Source organism: Carassius gibelio, chromosome B23, assembly GCF_023724105.1.
Source record: "Carassius gibelio isolate Cgi1373 ecotype wild population from Czech Republic chromosome B23, carGib1.2-hapl.c, whole genome shotgun sequence".
NCBI classification, from domain to species: Eukaryota; Metazoa; Chordata; class Actinopteri; order Cypriniformes; family Cyprinidae; genus Carassius; species Carassius gibelio.
Genome location: NC_068418.1, coordinates 8,741,606 through 8,752,576, shown reverse-complemented (window position 1 = coordinate 8,752,576; position 10,971 = coordinate 8,741,606).

Below are 10,971 nucleotides of genomic sequence, written 5' to 3'. Positions count from 1 at the left end.
CGAAGGCTTGAGGTATAAATGAATTAATTAATTACGTTTGTCATCTAGCCTACATTTTATGGTCTATGCACATGGCCATGAACAGTAGTGTAATTGTTAGCATAGCACAGAAAACATATTAAGCTGTAGCTCTCAGAATCAAAATCCTCCTACAATCTGCAGGATTTAATAAATAACATCTTCATCTTGTGAGTACACTGAGCAACATATTGACTCTTGGCTTTGACACTGATCTAACAAATAGGGAAGAATTAGCCTCCAGGGTGCGGAGCGTACCACCAACAGCTTCTACATACTTATAATATCCACTTCAGTCACTGTAATTCTGCATCAGAATCAAGTAAAAGGTGCTAAAATAAGAGCAGCCTTTTTTAAGTGGGGAATAACAGTAATTTAGGCCTGTTTGATAGCAACTGAGTGTAAAATCCAGGCAGTGCTAACTAGCTGTTAGCGACAGAGGGGTGTTTTAATGAGGACAGTAGGAGGGCTTTGTAGAGACACAGCTGTGCTTGTAAATAGGCATCTTCTTCATTTCATTGAGATATGTGCTGAATAGGGTGCAGGAAACACTAATTAAAGCAGTGGGTGATGAAGGTTTACAGAGAAATGGGCCGTCATTTCTAGCTGTAAGATTTGGATACTTTATATACATGCTAACTTTAAGGCTAAAGGTTAGAAACATACAAAATCAAACAGTGCTTAATAACAATGTGGGAATTGACCTGCTTAGATTACAAAGGTTAGCAGAGCGCATAAAAAAATAAAAAGTGAAATGTGCAGCAAAAATAAATTCTGCTCACAATGGATATGGAACACTTTTATGACATTGTTATGCTATTTTTGTCCATATCAGGTTCATTGAAAAAAACAAAAATAATTTTTTGTAAAATCCTATTAAGTTGTTTCTTGCATGTTTTGCAGCACTGTCAATGTGATACATCCAGTGAGTGGCACTAAAAGTGCATTTGATTTTGTCCAAAGCAGATGAATGTTAATCTGGCAACGTTTGTTGAACGTTCTGCAGTGCTTCAAGGGTGCTTCTCAATATCCCTCCTCGTCTCCTCGCTCCACCTTTCTCCATCCTATGACCCGGAAACCGATCGAGCACAGCCATTTTGAAGGACATCTCAATTCTCTAATTGCACCACGAGGAGGCGAAGATCGAGGAGGGAGGAGCGATGAGCGAGGATAAACAGGTGTATCCTATGCGGAAGACATTTATTGACTTAACTTGACACAAGTATAAATTCTCCTCCCCCTTCACATATGGTGTAATAAATTTTATTTATATTTTACCTTTTTACTTAAAAAAAAAGGGCATCAGGGCATCTTGCTTTATTAATATTTATTATGAATGTCTTAATTACCAAACTTTAACAACATAAGGGCAGATCCCTTTAATCACAGCTGAAGACACTTTGAAGTTACTCTGAAGGGAGCGAGGATAAATAATTTCACTTGATTGAAGTCCTCCATCCTCACGTCTTTTCCTTGCGTCCTTCCCTCGCATCCTGAAGAGGTGGAGCTAAGACATGAGGAAAGGAGGCGAGGAAAGGAAACGAGGATGCACAAAGAATTGAGAAGCACCCCAAATCTTTATTGTCAAAGTCCCTTTAAGGCAAGTAATGTCACTCGACGGCCATCTTTGAAACACCTCTCGAGCATGCAAGAGCATCTCTTTGAAAGGGGAATCATCTAATTCTCCAAAACTGTTCGCAAAGCTTCCAATTCAATTTCATAATTGAAATCACCAATGAAATCTGACAACAACTATCTAATAAAAGTTGTTTATTTTACTCAAATAGCATGAAAAAAATCGTATCCCTCATGTAAGTCCAGCCAGTGTGCATGTAGTCCTAGCCGCACGTTTCGAGCCCCTTTCACAGTGACTTTTGACAAAACTATTAGCATTCAGAACTATACTGTACAAGTGACAAGTCTTGGGTATTCAATAGCCTTTGTGTTTCAAAATAAAAAACAAATTACACTTAACCCTAGCATTTAACCTAACCAAAATTGTTAACAAATGCAAATCTGATATATAAATGCATCTGCTGACGCCATCGTGCCATTTTATCTTGTTTACACATCTTTGGGCTCTTTTATCATGACTTGTGTTTTAAAGGAATCATTCCAGACCACTTCATTTTACAAGGGCAATGCTGTACCAGGTGTGCTGCCAACCAAGTTTACTGCTCAGAAAAGCCACAAAGATGGAGCTGGTTATGTGATGCAAACAACAAAAAGTATGTTTACAAATCATGCACTTTGATAAAAGTGTGCAAAAGCTGTGTAAGGAATTGGATTAAAATAAATATTTATCAACTGATAATCTGTGAACAGGATTAAAGGTTGTATTTTACTGTGACTACTGTTCATTTCAGCTTGAAACTGCAGTGTATTTGATGAACTTAAATGTTTTTGGAGTATGCAAAAATGTATGTAGAATGTAAATGTATGCAAATTTTTCCCAATGAGCCTTAACAGAAAATAACATATTTCGGGTTTAACATACAGTAAGGAAGAAAAACATGGGGGTTTCAAAAAATATATAGGTTATTAAAATATTTTGGGTAAGCTATTTATTTAAAGAAACTCCGAAACAGTATCCCATGCAGTCATGTCATAAAAACCATATGATGCATGGCAACATGACGCTATCTGTGGCTATCAATCAATTATATTCTAAAAAATATTGTGTTGATTATTATTAATCCCTGAACACAGTTTTAATAATGTTTTATTAATGTATTATTATTTCTCAAGAGAGAGAGAGAGAGAGAGAGAGAGAGAGAGAGAGAGAGAGAGATAAAAGCACAATCAAGTGACAACTGGCCAAGATTCATTTTAGTAACTCATAAACACATCACATATCTATTTAGTCGTGCATGAACACCTACAGGAAAATAGCTGCACAATTGTAGATTCTGATTTCTTCATTGTTGGAGAGGGTGATTCACTTGTCAATGTTGAGTCAGACAGACATGAGTATTATTATTATGCAGCACAACATCAATCTATAAATAAGTGAGATACTGACAGATTCCTTTGTTTTGAACAGATTGTGAAGGTCACTGACTGAATCCTTAGGGATCTAACAATAGACGCTGCGCTCACTCTCGGATCATTTTACGGGCAATATCACCAGAGACCAATTTATCCCAGAAAGCGCTTAGGTGACTCAGCAGCTGAGTAACTGATCCTAATAAAATGGATCAAATTGACCGAATCTTTGAGGATGACCAAACTGTTTGGTCATTAGAATATAAAATGCATCAACAGACAATATGATGCTTTGGATACACAACATGGGAGCTGCCACCGCATGCTGTACATCTATCTAAACAAACAAACAAAAAAAAACATATACAGATACAAACTTGTAGTCTGCATGGGGCAAAGAAAAGCAAGTAAACAACATCTATCCAGCAGGCAGCTGTCTGACTGTAATTTATGGTGCCATTCCTGGAAGTCAGAGAGAGAATAATGGCTTGTGCAAAAAAAAAAAAAAAACGGGACAGCTAACATACATAAGATATATAGAGAAATGTAATATGATATGCTCAAACAGCATTTAAACAGAGAAGAAACGATGAAATAACACAATAAAGACCTTTGTTTTGGTCTCTATGTTGCCCCCTACAGGACAATAGTGGAATCGTACACCCTGAGATGATTTTAAAATGAGATCAGATAAAGAAAATGAAGAATTTAAGAAATATCTTTTCAAATTAATAAAACAAATATGCTGAACTTGTGAAGCGTCAGAAGAACATCAAACTAAAATGCCATCTGCCCCCCAAAAAAATATTTTGTTCAATGAACATAAATACATATTTCTAAGCAATTACTTTAGGGTTGTAAACAAGACTAAACATGTTTAGAATTTCATTCTGCTTTTGTGTCAGACAACTAGCTAGCAATAGTGGAAACTGACATGCTAAATATAATTTAATTTGGAGAGGATGAGCAAGAAAGAAAACACAAAAAAAAATTACATTTAATTTTAACTAATGTGTTACTCAAATAATGTGTCATGTAGCAAACAAAAGTATTAAATGATCCTCCATTTTTCAAATGTGAGTGGACTGAACAAAATTACATTGATTTGTTGCTTTAGCTCATTGCAATGAAGTAAACTTAAACAAGTGGCAAAACTCTCTTAGTGTGTTAAAGTTAAAAGTTTTGGCCTGCTGTCATTAGCAACAATATGATTTTTAACAGCAGAAAAGAAACAATAACTTCTTCAGTTTATATAACTGTGTATGTAATATGTTAATATGTTATGCTTTGGGAATCTTGTCAAGCAGCGAAAACTACAAATGGCTCTAATCTTGTAAACATTTTGCACAAGTTTTCAGAAAAGACACGCTTCATCTTCAATTTCAAAAGAGGCGATAAATTAAAGGGTCACAAAGCTGATCCAAAGCAATGGCAGTGACTAATCATCTCACCACATGGCATGAAGCTCTTACAAATCTGGCACCACCCGGCACGATGTGGCATCAGTGTTGAATCCATAATGAATGTCATACAACGAATACGTCACGGCGCACAGCAAGAGAACACAAGATGAATGATGAAAATCAGCACTCACACTCATTTAAAATGGCAAACTGACAGCAATAAAGGCAACTGCTCAAGTATTATGTGCATTTAAACAGAGAAATATGGTTCAGAACATTTCTCCTTGTGGGACAAGCATCCTCTCGCCTTGCAATCAACTGACACTCATCCAGGATACATTATTTTGTAATACGGCACTGTTGGATCCATTTCTTCATGACACTGAAGGTATTTTCATGCAGACTGTGAAACGTTACAATGTGCAGTCATATTTCTAGCTGAGCTGACTCTTAATGCTATCTAATCTAATCTACACAACACAATTGCAATTCTGACATTGCTTTTATCCAGTATGACAAAATATCGAGTAACTTACATTTTAGAAAAAGTATTGCCAATTGTGTATGTTTGCTCCGAAGAAGAAAACTATTCCGAACAAAGCCACTGCTGGCTAACCGCGCAGCGTTCATACCTGAATGATTTAGTTTTTGAACCAATCTGTTTGGTTAATGATTCAAATTGACTCACTCAAAGCTGTCGCTTGATAAGTTTTGAAATGAATCATTTTTTGAACTAACACGTTGAGCGAATGACTCAAATGACTCATGAAGACAGTCGCTTGTCGCCTCCTACTGGCGTAACATTGTAACCTGAAGATCACTGAACCATTGTCACAAATGCGTAAACACAGACGTGAAAACAGTGAAACAGTTCAGATGTTGAACTATTATAGGCGCACTCTTGACCAATCAAACTGGAGAACCAGAAGTATTGTATAATGTGATGTTATGTAAATAATTAACCCAAATAAATCAATATTCTGTCATCATTTACATCATTTAACCTTGTTTCAATAAAACCAGTAAAAAGGGTTTTTGTAAACAAACAGTTTGGTTACCATTGACTTCAAACAAAATAAAAGATTTCTCAAAATATTTTCCTTTATATAAGACAAAAAAAAAGTAATGTTTGAGTAAATTTTTGGTAATTTTAGGGTGAACTATCACTTAAAGGAATCATGTCCAGTAAATCATGCTTATACTTACTATAAATATCATATATATATATATATATATATATATATATATATATGCTATTTACCTACAAATCAACATTTTTGGTCCACAGACAGCATATATATAACCATTATAATAATCAATGGATAAAAGCGTGCAATAAAGGAAATACAGTAGCTGACTGATTTCCGATCAAGCTAAAAGCCTGTAAGAAAACATAGGTTGATATATGGATGACTGTATGACTGTAACAGTTCACAGGGTATTGATCTATTGATATATTGATACAGTTCAAGCATGCTACCAAACCACAAATCAATCTGTATATGTAGATTTGAGTTATAGATAATAAGGGACTACTCACATCATGAAGGCTGTCCGTTCACTGCAGAGCTGTGTGTGTTTCCACTCTCCTCTGAAGTGTGTGTGAGAGTGTGTGTGTGGAAGCAGCAGCTCTTCAAGTGAAGGACGTGCTCACAATAACACATATGCACACATTGAAGTATCTGTTGCGTAGCACCAGAAGGCTCTTAGGCACAAAGACGTGGTCTATACAGTGGCTTCTCCACAGATTACACACATTCCCATATGACAGTGTGCAGAGCTATGGGTGGGACGCTGTGTGTGTGTTGGGGGTAAAGTCGGCCGAAGCCAAACTACTTGTGGCCCCCAGGCATGCTTTATGCCAGCTCTTTTAGGGGAAGCCCGGCAGACGCCGCCACAATGGCAAGCCTGTGCCAGTGTCACCCCGGGCCTTTGTAAGGGGCCCCCGCTTCATTTTACAGCACGCTAATGATGCCGCGAACACGGCCATCTGTGTGCAGGGGGTCTTTTCTGAGCACAAATGAGCAGATAACACGAGACAGACAGACAGATTAAGGAGGCAGTACAAAGCGAAGTTGGTTTGAGATGATTATACGGTTCTTTGTCGAGCCCTTTTAATTGTTTTGGCAGCATTATGCAAATGGCATGCAAATAAGGCAAGGATTGACTGAAGGAAATGAAATGGGATTTTTGTCATAAGGGGATTTCACACAAAACACTGACTCATATTTGAAAGTGTAATTCAAATCAATTGAATGATTCAGACATTTTTTCCACACATCCTTGCTTACGACGCAAATCTCGGACCATATGCCACATTTACGCACAATAATCATCAACACGGATTAAATTCTGTAAATTCTGTCATCATTTACTCATCCTCAAGTGAAAGTGAAGATATTTTGAAGATGTTGTTTTCAAGATACTTGGGCTCTGTTCGTATGCAGTTGTGGACAAGAACACCAGGTTCAGGGGAAAGCAGGTCACATGTACTCGATGTACTTACCGTATTTTTCGGACTATAAGTCGCACCTGAGTTTAAGTCGTATCAGTTCAAAAATGCATCATGATGAGGAAAAAAACATATATAAGTTGCACTGGACTATAAGCCGCATTTATTTAGACCCAAGAACCAAGAGAAAACATTACCGTCTCCAGCCGCGAGAGGGCGCTCTATGTCTTCAGTGTAGACGACAGGACCACTGAGCAGCATAGAGCGCCCTCTGGCAGCTGGAGACGGTAATGTTACTCTTGGTTCATGTCTCTTAGTTAATTTCTCTTGGTTCATGTCAAAATAATTTAAATAAATAAGTTGCACCTGACTATAAGTCGCAGGACCAGCCAAACTATGAAAAAAGTGCAACTTATAGTCCGTAAAATACGGTACTCTCACTAAATGAAGAAGAAATAGATATATGTTCATATTGTAGGCCTATATATCAAATATATGGTTAAGATAGCATTTAACAAGAGTTTTAGGGATTTTCATGTATTTAAACAGTTAAGTTTCCATTCAAAAAGTGGGCGATAGAATTTAGATAGATACAGTTTAGTTGTAGATTGCCATCATTTCTCATCCATTATCAGTCATGAAAGTTAACTCTTTAAGCACATTTAAGAGGAATTTTATTCCATTAATATCATAGTTTTTTTTTTAGTACAGTTTAAAAAATACTTTTAAGAGTTAGAGTATACTACAAGTATACTACAGCTAAGCACACTTCGTTTTCATAAAGGTGTATTAGGATGTGTCCAAAATTGCTTTCTTGTATTTTTGAAATAAGTAATTGGATGTACTTTATAAGTGCAGAAAAAGAGTATGTTGTCTATAGTATGAATTTTGAGTATGAATGTAATCTGGACGTACTATATTCACCATCTTAATTTTCTCACATGACCTAATCCTCTCCAGTGGCCTGATGGGATAGTAATGTGTTGCATGTCCTGATTTTGCTGAGTTAGATGTGTTCCTAGGTCAGCATATTTTGTTGACCCTGGAGCAACATTTTACTCCAAAAAATATGTTCTTGACCGTATCTCTACACCTAAACCTAACCTTAACCACAAGTAATCCCTAAAATCAGAGGAAATGATAGATGAATGGCATGGATGTACAAGCACCAAACAGTGATTTTAAGCGTAAACTTCACAAATCTATAAACTTGTTCTTCAAATCTGATTGGTTAATCACAATGTTGTTCCAGGGACAACAAAGATGTTGTCCCAGGAACATGTCTCACTTGGTAAAATCAGGTTCTGCGTAATGTGTTCATCATATGCACACTTCAGAATCTACTTGCCTTCTTTGCCTACTTTTGAATGAGTGCTGTGAATTCAGGCATACATGTTTTTCACTTACTGAAATATGCAATTTCGGATGAAGCCTTAGACTTTCTGAAGTTTGTTTGAAGGAAGAAAAAAAAAATCATGTAGGTTTGACACGTCAGGCTTTCAGGGAGTTGAGATCCAACTGCATAACTGGAACAAATCCAGGCAAAAGCTATCCAAAATGCTACAGCTACATGTTAGCATTTGCTGGGCCAGAGACAATATGAAATTTGCCTCAGCTTAAACAGCATGATTTTGAAGTTGGTCAAATCACGAATTGTTAAAAGCTTGATATAATCTCTAAATTATTAATCTTATACGGAGGCATAACGAAAAACTGCTTTTGTATCCGTTTCTCAAAATGATTCATTTGATGCCACAAGATGGAGCCAGCGAGTGTTATAACATGAGAGGAATCACGACAACCTCTTTCCACCAACGCTAGCTTACATGTGATGTATAACTAAGATGCAATATTTGGAATCTAATGTGACTTTTATTCAATCCCCAGGTCATAGTTATCAGATTTTGCAAAACAAATAACCCCTAAACTACATAAATCAATTTTCCTATCGATCTCTTATGCAAATACATAAGAAGGAAAGAGAAATTATGGAATCAGGACCCAGACAGCATTCACTTCAGGTTCAGGGGAAGATGTGGGAGCCAGCCATCATTTCTGATCTTCAAATTATGACATGAAACCACATGGACCAAATTGTCACCATACATTTTCCCCATTAGACCTACAGTAGGTGTCTGTTGCAAACTACAGTGTATGTTTTAATAAATTATTAATTATTAATACAAATTTAATTTTTGTTGTGCCCTTTAGCACTTCAGCCAAATGAACTTTCAGTTATTATGTGAAACTTTACATTTCTTTCACTGGAGCTACTGTACATGTAATAGCCCCTTCAAAAGCAGTCACACACGCTACAGTAGATCATTCTAACGCTGTAATTACCCTGGTACAGGCAGAGATGCTCTGACAACAGCAGTGCCTGATGGGATACTTCACCCGAAGAGGAACAGTACATTGCCCACATCCTCATGGCATTTCCAGACCCACCCAAGCAATATAAAATATGAAGGTCAGAGCTGCTCCGTTGGTTTTTAGCAGCTGGACTTCATCTGTTGATGTAATTGAACTATAAAATAATGGACTCTACATTGTCAGCTAGGTCACTTAGCAAAAATCATGACTGCAAAAGTTCACAATTAAGCAAAAGTCCATTCCACAAGACCATTTAATAAATATACAGTCAACATATATACATATATAAAGAAACTTACTATTAAATATTTTATGCACAGTAGGTTATATCAAAAGTTTGGGGTCAGTAAGATTATAATATTTTTTTTAAATGTTTTTGAAAGAAATATCTTATGCATTTATTTGATAAAGAATACAGTTAAACTGTAATATTATAAAATATTATTACAATTTAATGTATTTAAATTTTAAATATTAATTTCTTAATGTTGCCAAAGCTGTATTTTCATAATCATTACTCCAGTCTTCAGTGTCACACGATCCTTCAGAAATCATATAATATGTTGATTTTCTGCTCTAGAAACAATTACTATTATTATCAATTTTGAAAACTTTTGGCCCATTTAATATTTCCATGGAAAGTGTAAAAGATGCCTGACAGTAATGATGTACACTAGTATGTCATCATGTTATTTTATCTTTTATTTTGTTGAGCTAAAATAGAATGTCAGCAACAAGCTTGCTAATACTGGACATGTTCCTCTGTCTCACTAGTAACAGATTTCAAGGTCAAGGTCTAATCTTAGACTAACATTCAAATATTATATCCAGTTATCTTTCACAATATATCAAATATTTTCTGTTGTAATAAATTATAAAATAAGACTTAAATGCATCAATTATACAAAAGCAACCAGTTGAGTTGTGAAATGTGGGACAGGTAAAAGATTTCTGCGGTAAATATCTTCCTGCTTACAAAAAAATATTACAGGTTTATGTATGGGTCATTTTTGACCCAATGTGTGTAAAATTGATGTAGAAATACAAAAACTTTTTCAATGCGAAGAAAATAAAAAATAATCATAATGATTTGTGGAACAAAAACAAGATATTTAACGAATACCTGGAACAATAAATGATGTAAAAACATTTATTTTAGAGATTCAGCCAAAAAAAAAAAAAAAAAAAAACTCATCCATACAGTACCTGAAAAAACATAGGAAATGAATATGGGTCATTTTAGATCCATGCTGTGCATTAGACGGTTAGTAAAATAAAAACTTTTTTTTTATTAAAAAAGTGAGAAATAAAAACTAAAATAATTTGTGATGATCAAAAACAAGCTATATATATATATATATATATATATATATATATATATATATATATATATATATATATATATATATATATATATACAAAAACAATATATATATATATATATATATATATATATATATATTAGTGGTGGGCAAATATCGGCATTAATGTGCTGCATTAACGTGAGACTCTTATCGGTGAATAAAAAAAATATCACCGTTAATCTATTTTCAAAGTTGGGTTGGGAGCTGGGTCTATACTACTCAAGCTAGGATGACTTTCACCTTGATATTTTAGCGCGGATGTATACCTAGCCGAATCTGTAGGGGGCGAGAACGAGTCTTAAAACCTGTGTGCACTGTGAAATTACCACATCAAACGTGACATGCTAACATGGATGCAGCTGAAGCCGCAGGGTTT